Below are 15,374 nucleotides of genomic sequence, written 5' to 3'. Positions count from 1 at the left end.
TTTTGTTAAAGATATAGACATTGCTTGATATTTCCTTTAAATAAATAATAAACAGTTATTTGGATTGTAAGAGATTGGTATGAACATACCTGGGTCTTAGCTGGAATTTGATAAAACATGTGTTGTCATTAAGGCTGCTAAAAACAAACATCGCTGGGATTTTCTCCCTCATCTGAAGTCCTTTGGGGAAGACTGTGTGATGGAGCAGGGAGACGCCTTTAACATTAAAACTGTAATCACACAGAATAAAAAGCGCGTGCTGTCAGATGCAATTTGTACAGGCAGTGCAGTGGTGCATTCACTGGCCGCTGAACAACAGAACACAACACTTAAAGCAATTCAAAGAGGCCTTTTTACAGAAAGGAAACGGCTAAAAGAGTGAGGTGGATTGTGTGCCTTTCTGAAGTGTGTAAAGTGTGTGTCGCTTTGTATTGTTGCTTTTGATTAAACTAAGTGATGCTTATTTGAAAACAAGATTTCAAGGCTCCATCTTGTTTTGTTTTTTTTGCCATGTTAAGTTTTTATTTACCCCATGATATCACAGCAATAATTATTATTATTATTTTTTCAACCAAAAGCTAAACGGTAACCTGCAGACGGTTCTATAATTTACATGTGACTCACCGGGCTAACATGCCTCAGAAATGACAGGCCTCCCAGATCAGAATGAATAAACTAGCGGAAAAGAAATATGTGGGTTTGCTTGTGATTGGCAGCTATGCCTTGATGAATCATTTAATACATACCAAATTTTCTCCTCTCTTTTTCTTTTCCTGCCAGTTAAATTGGTTCATTAGAGACTGCAATACATGTAGGAATACAAATGGAAACCTTCAGACGGAGAGAGACTAAATCCACGTCTTCAACACGTGTTTATGAAGTTGATATCCCGCATTTTTATTTTTTTACATTAGATCTCAATGTGCGGTGCAGAACAATTTGGTTTTGATTGAACTGATGTAAGAATCAATATCATGTGACGAGTTTAAGTGATCTGGTTAATACAAACAGCCTTTTGGTTTATTAAATTGTCATTTGTGTTTGACATGATCTCTGCTGGCAGTGATCAAAGCTGCTTATTTATGGATGAGGGCTTTTTTTTTTACTTTGATCAGTGGATGACCTGTTTAATTTTTAATGCGTGTCCTTTTAAAAGGCTTGGATGGATGTTGGATTTAGTTGCGTTAAAAGAAAATCAGCCATGCATTGCAAATAATGTTAGGAGGTATTTTACTAAGATTTTATGTGAAAATTGTAAAGTGGAACATCTTTTTCTGATAATTTTACAATGTCCTTAGGCTACATCATCCCCACTGTGAAGCATGGTGGTGGCAGCATAATGCTGTGAGGAGAAGCTTTCCCACTTCCGTTAAAAGGAACAAGGAAGCTTGCCTGAGCTTATAGAAAGATGGACGGAGCTACATATAGAAGGGAAACCTGAATAGATCTTTTAGGTTATATTTGTTTCCAAATGAAAATAACTAGAAAGCTCCGATTACATTGTTGGCTTATAAATTTGATCTTCTATAGTGAGTGTAAGAGAGCTGGCGGTTGGGTTTTGTTATCTTTGCGGAGAATCAGCCCACCTGCTTCACTCGGCCTGTAGTCTGTAAGTGTCAGCTTAATATTTCATGGTTTAATATGAGAGTGGCACAGATCCTCACATCTAGCCGACTCTCAGCAGAACATTAGCCATGCACACATTTCCCAACACATTTAATATAAAACAAAAAACACTTAAATATCATTACAATGGCTTTAATGGGACCAAAAGTATTAAATACACAGTCAATGTGCTTTAAAGTATGGATTTTATATGTAAAATAGCACAAATCAACAAGTGTGAGTGTTTAAAATTCTAAATACGGTGGGACTGAATTAGTGATAAATGCAAAGTTCAACTTCAAAAGGAGAATATTTGTTTCTATTAGCCCTTTTTAGGCATTCTTTTTATCTTAACATGTGATAAAAATGGGATTCAGACATTTAACATTTGGCTTTTGAACAAGCTGATAGATCAACACATGAAAACAAGAAAGCTAATTAATGCAACCTGCAATGAAAACGTAGAGATCTCACTTAACCTGGGTTAAACTCTTTCACTGCTGCAGTTCGCAGCAAAACTTACAGAACGTCCAAATCTTCATTTTTTATAGCTAAACCTTTAGCACAATACATTTGACCCCCTTAGGCCTTCGAAAACTTTGAAAAGCTTTATTAAAAAAACCAAACAAATAATATGCTTTATCCACTATGTCTGATATGAAATAGTAGTGCACCCAAAGCTGAACTCAGCTCACTTAAAGGCACACACTCACAGACCCCTCCACCCCCCCCACACACACACCCCTACAGACTGCAGGGAAGAGAGTCTTTGCACATGCAGCAATTAAAATAAAGCATAACTTTTGCCAAGAATCATTGGAAATACATAGAAGATAAAATCTTAAAATATTATATTTGGCATCATCAATTATGGTGATGAAAATCCTCAGACCTAACTAACACCTTGTCACTTAGGTACGGATGTATCAGATACTGAAGGTAAAATTTAATGTACATTAAAAAAACATCTACACATTTTTATGTAAAACAAAAAAATTAACAATTATTTCCACTGGTGTTAAATAGAAATAATTTACATTAACGGGTAAAGCTATGTGATCCATAACATGCATTTGTTGTTTTGATTCCAGTACTTATGCTCGAATATAAATTTAGGCATCGGTATCAAAGTTGCTGTTGGAATTTCAAACAACTTGAAGTAGAAATGCCAAAGAAAAATCTAGGAATCAAAATGAATGTAAATTTTCATTAATAAGCTGTGAAGTTTGAGTCATTTCCTCCTTTTGAGGTTTTCGTCGTCTGCTTTTAACACCTCTTATTAAAGTCCAAGCTCCAGTAGCTGTTTGTTCAGCCTCTGGTTTCATCTACGTGGGAGGAATTTCTTTGCCGGAGCTTTACGACCCCTCTCAGGCACTCGGAGTCCACATACATATAAGCGATGTAGGGCGTCGATGCTCATTTAAACTTATTTGCCAAATCAAATGCAATTAGCTTTGCAATAGATGAATGTCGACTAACCTTTCTGACTTTTCCTTCATCTCTTTCTCACATACAGTTGGAGCGCCTCTCTTTTCATTTGGAAGCACAGCTTTTTAACCGAGAGATTGACTGGGGTTTTGTGTGTAATTAAAGAGGCTGAAAATTGAGCTTGATGGAGGTGGGAGAAAAGACTGGGGAGGGAGTCGTGGAACGGAGAGAGGTTGTGTGTTGGCTGGCAGAGCTGCACTGGTTTCTTCTCCCTCAGTTAATCTTCTTACTCCGAGTCAATGTGGGAAAACAGCGGCAGGCGTCAACAGAGGACGGCAGTGTGAGATCATAGGAGTTCAGTGCTTGTCGAGTGAAGTTTATTGCAAAAGTATTCACATTCACTTTCACATTCTGTCCCTTTGAGTTTTATTATCATATTAAGTGAAAGACAAAGTAGCACATGTGTCGGGGGTAACGGGAGGAAAGCATAAATAGTTTTAAAACTTTCGACAAATTAAAACCTGGAAAGTGTATGTGCCTGAGTCAATACTTTGTAGAGACACTTTTAGCAGCAGTTAGACCTGGATATTTCTTGACTCGCAGCAATACAGCCATGGATGCAAATTCTCACACCTCCGGTTAATGTAGAGATGCATTAGAGCAGTGGTCTCAAGCTCCAGTCCTGCAACTTTTAGTCGTCTCTCTGCTTCAGCAAACCTGGCTCCATTATTGACACATTAGCAAAGCTGTCTAAAGCTTGACTGCATGCTAGTGAGGCAGTTTAGCCATTTAATTCAAGCGTGTAGGACAAGGGACACGTCTAAAAGTTGCAGGACACTGGCACTTGAGGAGTGGAATTTAACACCACTTCACTACAGGGACATTTTGTTTCTTGTCTCTTACAAGAATGACCTAACCGAGAGGCATACAAGTATACAGTGCACCAAACAGAGTACATATTTATAATTGAAACATCATAAAAGTCACCTAAGGAATAGGTCATATAAGTCACCATGTAGGAATACAATTTGCTGCACACGGCTTGTAGTCTGTAAGTGCACCAAACAGAGTATATATTTATAATTGAAACATCAAAAAGTCAAACCAAACAGTACAAAACCAAACAAAAGCTCACAGAAAAACTAGAGTTCTGGGAATCCCCATGCTGGTGGCAACAACAGAGAATTTGACACAAATTGTGAAAACCAAGGATGTGTCGAGGAGCTCGATTTCTGGAGTGCCAGAAAGGTGAGCAAATTAGCAGATGAGACAACTGCGAAGGTGGGGAGCTGAGTTATTGAAGGAAAGTATTGGGTAAGTCAGGGGGAAATAGAAAAATAGAATTAACAAAACAAAGTAAAGCCTAGGGACAGTGATGGACTCTATTTACTGTTGAGATGGAACCGGATTTTATTTAGGATATTCAAGTAAAGGGACTGAATCCAAATGCACAACTCATTTTCCGTTTTTATGAAAATTATAAAGAAAACATTTAATTTTAATCCCATTTTACAACATGCTACTTTTTTGTCACATAAAATCCCAATGAAATTTGTTGCTGTTATGGAGCAAAGTGTCAACAATTCTCCTACTCGTACGCCCGCTCTTTTCCTGGCAGCGAAGTGAGAAGATACAAGTCTGCATCCTGCGGCTCTTTTCAGCCATCCTGTTTTTGTTTAATCACCCACCCGGTTCAACTGGGCTGGTTTTTAAGAATTTGATTCATTCAGTTTGACCGGTGGCTCAGAAAGCGTGCGCTCACAGAGATGTTTTTGCATGCTCAGTGTTTGTGCGTGTGTGTGTGTGTTTATGCGAACCGTGGCCGCTCCATTATGGCGAGACCTCTCGCGACCTCCTCAATCGATTAACGAGGCCGGACAACAAAGGCTGGTGTTGCTCCATGCGCATGGACAGATCCGGCGTCTTCCACGGCTCGCTGGTTCTCTAAGGGACACGAGTGTGTGCTGTGGAATTTCTTTGGGAAACGAACATGTTCTATTTACAGGGGGGCCTGTGTCTCTCTGCAAAAAAAAGAAACAAGTTGAAGGCAATCCTCTACCTCTGCCTATCTCTCCAGCTCCCTCTTAGTGTCTTATCCTCTACCCCCTCCCCACCAACTCTTTTCCTTTGCTCCACTGCTATTTTTCTTCCCTCCCCTCACTCTCTTTCTACCAAAATAGACTGTCTCAATTTAGCCCATCTCTGGCTATCTACTCAGTGCTGACAGGAATAGATTTTGGGGCTGAGAGCAGGCTATGCATGTTTTTCTTTGAATTTTCAGCAGCTCTAATGGGATTTTAAGGCTCCCTCACGTGTCCTTCAGGATGCAGCCTGCTTTGCGTGGTCTGCCAGGAGGAAGATTTTGTTTGTTTTGGGATCTTTTTCTGAGCGGGCCTTTGTTTGAGTGTGCAGGGGAGAAGGCACCCCTGACATTTTTTATTGGCTTTCGACACCAATCTGTTGAGTCTGTGTCAGTCTTACGTGAGTTCGTTGAACTGTCACGACTCGGTGAGATGCAGATGATTGACTGCTAATGTGTCCCGAAGTCACAGTCACTCTGAACCTGTCAGACTGGGGAAGAGTGTTGGGTTTTTTCTTTGGGGGGGGGGGTTGTCAGGTTCTGTTTCTGTTATAATGCTACAGGTTGGGAAAAAGTTTTCTTATGACAAATACTAGTAAATAAGGCCAGATTTGTTTGAAGGGCAGAAGATTTTTAGCTTTCCAGTCTATTTCTTTATCTTTTGTTAGGAACATGGGGGTGGTGGATGCTCTCCACTCTGCCAAAGGGCAGGAGACAAGGCTTGTCAGTTTGTCAGCTCATCACAGGCCTACGTAAGCCTGCCTTTGGACTGCAGAGGGAAACTAGAGCACCAGAAAACCCACCCAGGCGTGGACAGAGAATATAAACTCTGATCAGAGAGACTCCGGCAAACTTTTACGTCAGCAACCTTCTTGCAGTGCTAATCAATGCGCCTCAGGGCTCCCCAACTAAATCTTTTAAGCACAATTTAATTTCTGGTGCTCCACTGAAATCTCAAGAAGAAATATTTGCAGTATTGGCACATTGCAAAACAGGAGAAACTAAAGACCTTTAATCAACCCTGAATCAACCTTTAATCAAAGTAAAGTTTGATTAAATTCATTAGCATTTGTAGAATGTCCTGTTATCAGCAGGACAAGGATCCAAAGCACTATCAAACGAAGGGAAGGTTTTGAATCTGGACTTAAATCTAATTGGTATGACCATAAACAGAATTTTCACTATCAGAAGAGGGAAAAATCTTTAATGCGGCTGAAATGAAACTATTCTGCTAGGAAGAGAGGCATAAAACACAGGGATGTACAAGACTCCTTACTAGGTATCACGAACTGATGATGGTGGTGAGTTAGAGTGAGAGGTGGGCTTCATGTTGGTGAGATACATCTTGTTACTTTTTACATATAAAAATAGCAGATCTGTCTGTCTGTCTGTTCAAGTGTTGGTGATTGGACGGTTCACATGTGATTGAGTCACATAGTGTCTTTAAAAAGGGATGAACCACAATGGGAGGCTTTGTTTTCTCTTTGGGTTCATGCTGGCTTAATGGCAGATGCACAAGTCCAGTAGGTGACCTAAATGCTTATTCAATTAGATGTGATCTCCGCTTTATGCTGGTGCAGTTTCTTTGTGTGCGCAAACACACAAAAAAAGAGGATTATTTCCTTCTTTATTAAGAGCGATTTTACAATCAGGTGTCATCAGTGCAGGATCTGCTGTGTTCATGCTTAATAACTTGTTAGACTGACAGATGGTAAACAACCCATCTGTCAGTCAGTGTTATGTATGAATTCTCATAAGCTTCAGAGTGTAAAGCATATTTTTATGAAGAACAATATTATCATCCAACGCCTGGCTGAATTGTAGCTGAGAAACTTTGAGTCATGACTATTGTGTTTATTACTTTTTTTCAATTCAATTAATTGAATATTTCACTGTTTTCATTGACATAAAATAATGTATGGTATAAAGACCAGTGTCAGTCCACTATGACTGTGCCTTTCTACAGTATTTATGCCACATTAACTTCTTCACATTTTATCACATTACAACCACCAAATTATTTGTATCTTATTGGGATGATATGCGAGTAGTGCATAACTGTGAAGTGACAGAAAATGGATACATTTTTAAAAATCTGTCAGTACTTGGAAGAACAACCTCCTTCGGTTGTAATTACAGCAGAAAGTCTTTTAGGTTGTGTTTCTAAAAATTTATTGCACATTTGAAAACTGAAGTTTGCTGTCTTTTTACTCAGTAAAAAAGGGCAAGCTTTTTTACCGAGTAAAAGAGCATCTGTGCTCTTCAGTAAAGAGCATCTGTGATTAAAACTCTTTCCAATCTGAGCACAGATTTCCAATTGAATTTAAGTTGTTGCACTGGATTCTATTTAGGGGTGTCATACTATCAGAGGATGAATACATCTGCCATATTTTTTTAGACTTATTGTGCTTTGTTTTATCATAAAAAAAATCTTAGTACTATGTTCAGGCTAATGGTTGCAAATTGATGTAGGAATGTGTAGGAATCTGTAAATCCTACATCTTCTCTTTTAGTCTCTCCTAAGGCAATGTGTTTTAAGTTTACCACAACTTTCAGGTGCTTTTAGGTTTGCTTTGGGATTTCACATAAGGTCTGTGATGTGGAAGTGTAAAAGATTGGCAAACTTCAATCATTTTAACGTTTGGCATCACAAAAGAAATTTGGCCATTGACCTGGAAACGTTTGCCATCCTGCAGCTGCCACCTGATTGATATGACGCTGGGAAACATTTAAAATAGTTTGTTTTTTCCTTGTACACCTTTAGGTTATTTTCATAAATCCCAACTAGAACAGGAGAAAGTGGATGTTTCTCATTAAAAGTTTGAAACGCCAATAACTATTTTCTCTTCGAGAGGGATGCTGGAGGTTAGTCAGAAGTCTGTCGCTCCAACGTCGGAATGACCTCACAATCTGGTTGTCTCAGTCTTCTTGGCCGCTATTATTTCCCTGGAGTATACAAGCACACACGTCTCTGCTTTCATAATCCACCCAAAGGCTTTGTCTTGTCCTTTATTGCCACATGTAATTCAAGTTATATGTGTATATACGCTGATGCCATCACATTCAATAAAAACAAACCTCTCTCTTGAGGAAGAACCCTTTCTAAAAGGCAAAAACTCAATCCTACTGCACACCCTGAAGCTACGTTTTGCTTTACAAACATTCCGTAACCCTTATAAAGCCTCAGCATGAAAATGTTAAACACGTCTCTTATATAAGAGTTGATGCCGCCAGTGTTTATAAGAATGTAGGATGTCCAAAGTGAGTTTTCTCGAAAGAGGAAAAAAAAAAAAAATCCGGAAATTTCGACAGATGTGATCACCTAACCTTTTAAACCAGGCCAGCAGCGGGGGTTGCACTGTTATTTATGCTCCATTTTTAGAAGTATTTCAGAATGTCTGCAAGTACAAACTCATAGCTATGTTATAGTGCGCGCTTCCTGTGAACACTCCTATTTGTTTGTGCCTTCTCTGGCTGCCACAGAGTCTGCTGTAGCTAATCTAAAGTGCAAATATAGCAAAGTCAACATACTGGCAGCTGAAGAGCTCCCGCTTTTGTGTCGTTATTGGAAAGATATTGTTGGCGTGTTGTTTGGTGTGAGTCAGCACCCATAAAATATTTTCTAGAACTAATAAATCATGGTGGATAGCTTGTAAACATGAATCACAAAGAGGGAATAAAACTTCAAGCTTCAGCGTATTTCCTTTGGATTTTATCTGATGGACCAAGACAAAGCGGCGAATAATTAAGAAATGGAAGTAAGTGATGCGCGTTGAAGCTTTTTTTTACAAATACAAAACAAGACTTAATCATTCTAACACATGAAAAGGATTTGCTCTAAATTCGTTCCATTGTATCTCTGGCTGCATGTTCATGGCAGATGTCCATTTTCCCCAAACAAAATAAGAATTTCATACATATCAAACAACAGAGTATTTTTATTTATTCAATAAATTGCAAGGTCAGTAAGATACAGCATAAGATACAAAAGGCATGCCACACTTTTCTGGTTACTTTTGCTTTTTTTTTACTTCCACTGTACAATACTTTATTTTTACCACAAAACATCTTAATAAAATACATAGAAATCTACAGTTATAATGTAAGAAAAGGTGGCAACATTGATAGGGCAAGAATACTTTTTTTTCCTATGTTATTTATTTAACATTTGACATTAGATAGACATCAATGTCTATCTAATTGTGCTTCATTGAATCTTCCTACCTGTCTGTTAAGATATTACTTGATACACACTTAGGTCACCTTCGTTATGTTCACTTTTCTGCTTTGAAGGGACAGATATTTTTATAACCTCCTGCAACAGCTAGCGGAGGAAATGTAGTGGTCCTCTAAGATCTTGTGGCTTTATCAGGTCACAATTCAACTTAAAGATCAGTCACTAGAGAACATCAATGTTTGATGATGCTGACGTAGAAAGATAACCTGAATGGTCGTCCTTAAGCATTAGTGCTATGAAGACTGCATGATGTTGTAATGCCTGCTGTGGCTATGAGAGCCGTTTTTTAGTCCTCCCCCCCTTTGTGTGCTCATATTTTGCCAGAAAGGAAGTGGAACTATTTAACTTGAGGGATTTGCATTTTTCACCCCTTTTCTCTTTTGGCTCCATCTAAATTTCTTCAAAGCAATTTCTGTGCAGTGTAAAACTGCAGCTTCAGTATGACCATTCTGAATAACTCTGCAGAATTATTAGATTTATTCAACTTTTTCCCTTCTCTTAAAGTTTGTCTTTCTGATTTTCCACTAAGTCTGTTTTTGAATAAAAGTACTTCGATAGATGTGGTCCTATTTACTATCATATTAAAGAAAATTCAATGTTCAAGAAATGTGGTTGTTAATACACCTAATTAATAATAAAAATAAATTGCCGTCAGTGCTGCACAAGACAAGTCCAGCAACATCAAGTCAAACTTTGTACATCCTGTTTCACTGCGTTTCTGTTCTAAGAAGCAAATGCAAACAATCACAACACCCCAAGATTGTGACTCATTTACCAATTTTTACATTTGGAAGTAGCAAACATATTAAGCAAAATTAAAGCTGTTGCAGTTTCTCTACTTTTCTCCAATAGTGAATAAACATAAAGCACTATGAAATTCATTCCTGGTTTTTCCAGCTTGCACCATTTCCATGACCTTTTCTCCAGTTCTTGTTCTCTGGAGTCGTCATTGCACATTTCTGCAAAGTTTACACAAAGTACTTGGTTTTCGAAATGTAACTACTATGAAACAATCTGATAATATTGCTGCATTGGTCTAATTTCATAGTTTTTAATCACATTCTGCATTCTGCTGTTGTTTGTCCCTCCGATCGCCTCAGCATTGCATTCCTGTAGGAAGAGAGGAGTTTTTATTGTTAGGGGACATGATCTACTATACATAAACAGTATGGGTTTGGACCTGATGATGAAAACATGCGCAAGAAACGGCTCAGATAGTTTAAAACGTTCTATGAACCGAAATTTAGGTGGAATGAAAACTTTCTAGAACCCAAAATCAACCCAAACATACCAAATGGATCCAGGCAAAGTTCCAGGGGACTTAGGAAACACAAAATGACTTTAGTGGTACTTTAGAAAAGGCTTTTCTTTTGAACAGCCAGCTGGCAATTGTGGCTAGCATGTAATGGTTGTCATGGAGACTTATTGACCCCCCCAAAGATTGGCAAGATGAGCTTGGTTCCTAATCCAGCCTTGTTTATCGCAATTCCACTTGTTATAAACTTCTTAATGATCACACAGACTGTAGTTAGTAGTTGCAGATTTCCTTCTGTCGTGATTTCCTAACTTTTCACAATCACTCTTGACTTTTCCGTTTTGTTTCCCCATCTTACTTATTCCGTTATGGAACCAAGAAGACAGAAATGACTATATATGAATTTGTTAAAATGTTCTCTCAGAATAATGAATAAATGTTTCTTTAGTGGGAACTCTTGCTTCTAGAAATTTACCGGAAAACTTTTTGCACATCTTTAATTGCGAGGTAATGTTTACACTTTGCAAAGCATCATTTTCTGTTGAATAATTGCTTTTCATTCATTTAACCAGACTTGCGTTCTTTTCATATTTCACTTAAGACGTCAGGTTTGTAAGCAGTGCCTCCAGGCATGGGAGCGCTCTGTAAGCATGAGTAGGCAGATAAGCTAGCTCATTGTGTTATGGTGTCGTTTGTTGGATAATGATTCAGGAAAGTGCTCCAGGCCTTTGAGCTGCCAGCATAGGCTGCCCTACTTCTAAATGTGATTTAGGCCCCTGTGTGTGTGTGTGTTTGTTTTATTCATTCATCTCATTTCTCTCATCTTCCTCCAGTGATCCTAATGGAAAACATGAACGTGTCATTGGGGCCTGCCATAGCAATGCATAGGGAGAGCAGTGACTGACTTGCGAAGCACCTATTGTTCTACACCTCAAAATAAATGTTGCTTCCTACTAGCGTTAGTTAATGCAGCTCGTACCACTGCGTGCCCCCTCACATATATATATATATATATATATATATATATATATATATATATATATATATATATATATATATATATATATATCAACACGTGCGGCTCGATCTTGTGAGGGGAGCTATTACTTTTGATGGCATTTCGAGTAACTGTGGCGACATAATTAACAAAAAAATCCCCCAAAACAGAGCCAAATTCAACTCAAAACAAAACTGAGTCTGACTGACACTGTATTGTGTCAGTTAGACTCAAAATAGACAGAAGTTTGTCTGCCCCTCTGAGCTGCTCTTTAGAACTACAGTGATTGTGGAACGTCAGAACTACAGACATGGTGGAACGTCAGAACTACAGTGATTGTGGAACGTCAGAACTACAGACATGGTGGAACGTCAGAACTACAGTGATTGTGGAACGTCAGAACTACAGTGATTGTGGAACGTCAGAACTACAGTGATTGTGGAACGTCAGAACTACAGACATGGTGGAACGTCAGAACTACAGTGATTGTGGAACGTCAGAACTACAGTGATTGTGGAACGTCAGAACTACAGACATGGTGGAACGTCAGAACTACAGACATGGTGGAACACTCAGTTCTACTCATAGACATGAATAGAATTAACATTAGCACAAGTATTAGCATTTAACTGCCCCCCCCCACATTAGCATTAGCCTTTTCCCTAAAAAGAGCTTTTAGCTATTTTTCTTATTTATTAGCCACGCTTAGCACACTGAATGGAGTAACTCAATGTAAGACAACATGCTAGTGAAATCCCACATGCTACTGACAGTATTTAGGCTAATGTTAGCAATTTGGCTCATTTTAACTTGTAGACTAATTTCTACATACTGAATGGTATAAGTCCATGTTACTTGACATGCTTGTGACTCTCAACATGCTATTGAGTACATTGCAGCTTACTTTAGCATTGATGCTAATTTGTAGCATTAGAATGCTGGGTTCAAACCGATGAGCACACTTTGGCAGGCCCTGTTTAAATTTCTTCAGAAATTTTCTAGTTCTCCCATTGCTGTTGCTCAGCTTCCCCACACTCCTTTTTTTCTTAACTTTATATCTCTCTCTCTTCGTAAAACTTGTGGCACCTTTTGCTCTCCTCCTCCTCCTCACTCAGGTTTGTGTTCATTTAAACATTCATGAAGTTGATGAGTTTTAAAAGCTTCAAGTTCAAATCCCTGCAGACATCCTGATGTCAAAATTTCCATTAAACACTTACATATACAGAGCTGCTGTAGCTCAAACAACTCCCTGCTTAACACTTGGAATGACTAAATACCTTTCATCTGGTTATCAGCCGTTCCATATAAGTCAATAATTTTTTTCCCCTATGACAGTGAAACCTTGGAATAGGCTCCTGTTTATTTTGTCATATGTTGTATGATGGTAAAACTCTAAAATGGATTAAAATAGAAACTATTTTATGTAGGTAGTAGGTAAGGAATTAAAAAGAAAAAAACCGTAAGAAAATAGAAGACTTATGAGTTATAAAAGTTTATATGAGTTAAAGAAATACATTTTTTTTCTTCAATCCACTTAAACAGTTTAACTGACTGATAGCATAAATTATATGAGCTTCATCATTTCTGGCAAGAGAAGTCGTCAAGTATCCAGCCAGAATTATGAAGCTTGTTGTTAGTTACAGAGAGTGTGTGATTTCTCTGTAACTTGCAAAAAGATATCAGTCTAAAAACGAGTGGGGTTGTGTATGTGTTTTAGAGTCAGTATATATGATTTTGAACTTGTGTGAATTTGAATTTCTCAGGATTAGAAATCTTTTTCTCTATAGTCGGTTGGTTTCTCTCTTCTTTAATGTCACAAAGTGAATGATAAAGCACAGCTAATCATAAACTTTCTAAGCTGTGTGAATGAAATTTTTGTTGACCCAATGACGAGGTTGAGATTGTAATTCTGTCATTCAGTAGGTCCATCCTTTGGTCACTCTGTTATCTACATACAGTATGATTTTTAGGACAATTTGGACTTGTCTGAAATTTGCATCTGAAAACTGTGAAGTTTATGTTGTAGAAAGTCTTCTAGTGCTACTCGTGTACCGAGCTCTACTGCAGGGAACATTTACCTCTGTTCTTCTTTTTCATTGTTATCTCCTCTCATTACATCAGCCAATGAGGACAGAAAAAACTGAATGAATAATGAGAGAGGAGACCTGAATCGTATTCGCCAGAGACATTTCCGTGCTACCAAAGTGGAATCTTGTTTCACCCAAAACCTCTGCTTTCATGTTTCCTGCCAGAACCTTAAAATATTTTTTTATCCCAATTGAATCTCAGTTTAGTCTTTTCCTGAGATTGGAGAATTTTTCTTCTTTTATGTTAGGTGTGTGTTTGTCTTTCCTTCACATCATCAAAACTCAGCTAAACATGGCAGCATTCGTCCTTGCAATAAATTCCCACACCATACTTTGATGCAAGGTGTTGACAGCAGTTGCACCGATGCATAGGTCCCAGGATACTCTGAGCCATAATATAATTTGAGGCTAAATATCTGAACAGCTGTTGGTTGACTCACCACATTGTACTTAAAAAACTGGACTGTCTCCAGATGATTGAAACGTCTAACTCCATAAAGGTCATTCGCCAACATGAGGTGGTAAACACAGAAACACTGATGCTGGTAAACAACTTTGTTACTGTGGGCACATTTTCAAGCTGACCTTTAAATTTAGCTTCTCTCATGCGGATGTCGAACCTTTTTCTTGCCTCGTGGTAACAACAGGAAAGCATCAGAGGTGTCGTCCCACTTATCACTCTGCATCCCAAGTCCTGCACATCTCCAGAAAGTCCTTTGATTCTACACCAAAGACATTTATCTAGCTTGATCCCTTTGAATGTCTGTAATCTGTTGCTGTGTTTGTGGATGGGAAATCGGATGCCCTCAGAGGGCCATCAAATGAAAACACAAAGAAAATAACTTGACTCTTTCAACTAACTGAATAGAGGGCTGATTCAATCGCTTTTTGTGCCAATCTGCATCTTTTTCTTTTTTTTGACACACTGTAGTTTAACTTTATCATTCTTTAAATAAAGTGTAAATGGTACAGAAAAATAAGGTAACACTTTAATTGAACGGGTGTGCATAAGACTTACACTGTCATAACATGACATAACACCTGCTATGAACATGGAGTCTTTATGAATGTTTATAGCCGATGTCATGAAGTGTCATTCAATAAATTAAAAGTCCATGAAGTGTCAACTTTGTGTGGCATACAGGCCATTTTGATGGAATAGTCGAGGTAAATTAATACTGTTCGTGTTTATTAATACTGTTTCGTGTTTATTAATACTGTTTTGTGTTTCATTGTGTGTGATTTACTAGTGGTGTCGCAGGTTGACGTGGTTGCGGAGGGGGTCAATATCACTCCGCTGTGGCATACAGGCCATTTTGATGGAATAGTCGAGGTAAATTAATACTGTTCGTGTTTATTAAAACTGTTTCGTGTTTCATGACATTCATCAAGACCCCTTCATGTTCATAACAGGTATTATCATGTTTATGACAGTATTATGTCAGCCTTCTGCACACCCCTTCAAGTAAAGTGTTACCAAAAAGAAAAATACACCAAATCCATTGATCCATCAAACGTCTTCCATTTATCTCAAGTAACGCTGAGTTTCTGTAGTTCATTCTATGACGCTCGCTATGGGTGTGCCGCAGCGTCTCGTTCCAGTAAGACGCACCCAGAGGCAGGTTTTAGCAAGGTAATATCCAACCCTTATTTCGAAAGTGAATGCACCTTACTCAATTTGTGTA

At 38.3% G+C, this 15,374-nt stretch overlaps 1 protein-coding gene across 2 annotated transcripts in view; it reads left to right on the top strand.

The window, feature by feature from the left end:
- LOC102227674 (carboxyl-terminal PDZ ligand of neuronal nitric oxide synthase protein-like) overlaps positions 1 to 15,374 on the top strand; it is a 57,730-nt gene that overhangs the window by 8,062 nt on the left and 34,294 nt on the right. The window lies entirely within an intron of this gene.

The sequence above is a fragment of the Xiphophorus maculatus genome, chromosome 8 (genome assembly GCF_002775205.1).
Source record: "Xiphophorus maculatus strain JP 163 A chromosome 8, X_maculatus-5.0-male, whole genome shotgun sequence".
Classification (NCBI taxonomy): Eukaryota; Metazoa; Chordata; class Actinopteri; order Cyprinodontiformes; family Poeciliidae; genus Xiphophorus; species Xiphophorus maculatus.
Note: the sequence above shows the minus strand (reverse complement) of the source record. Positions and strands in the feature narration are given on the sequence as shown.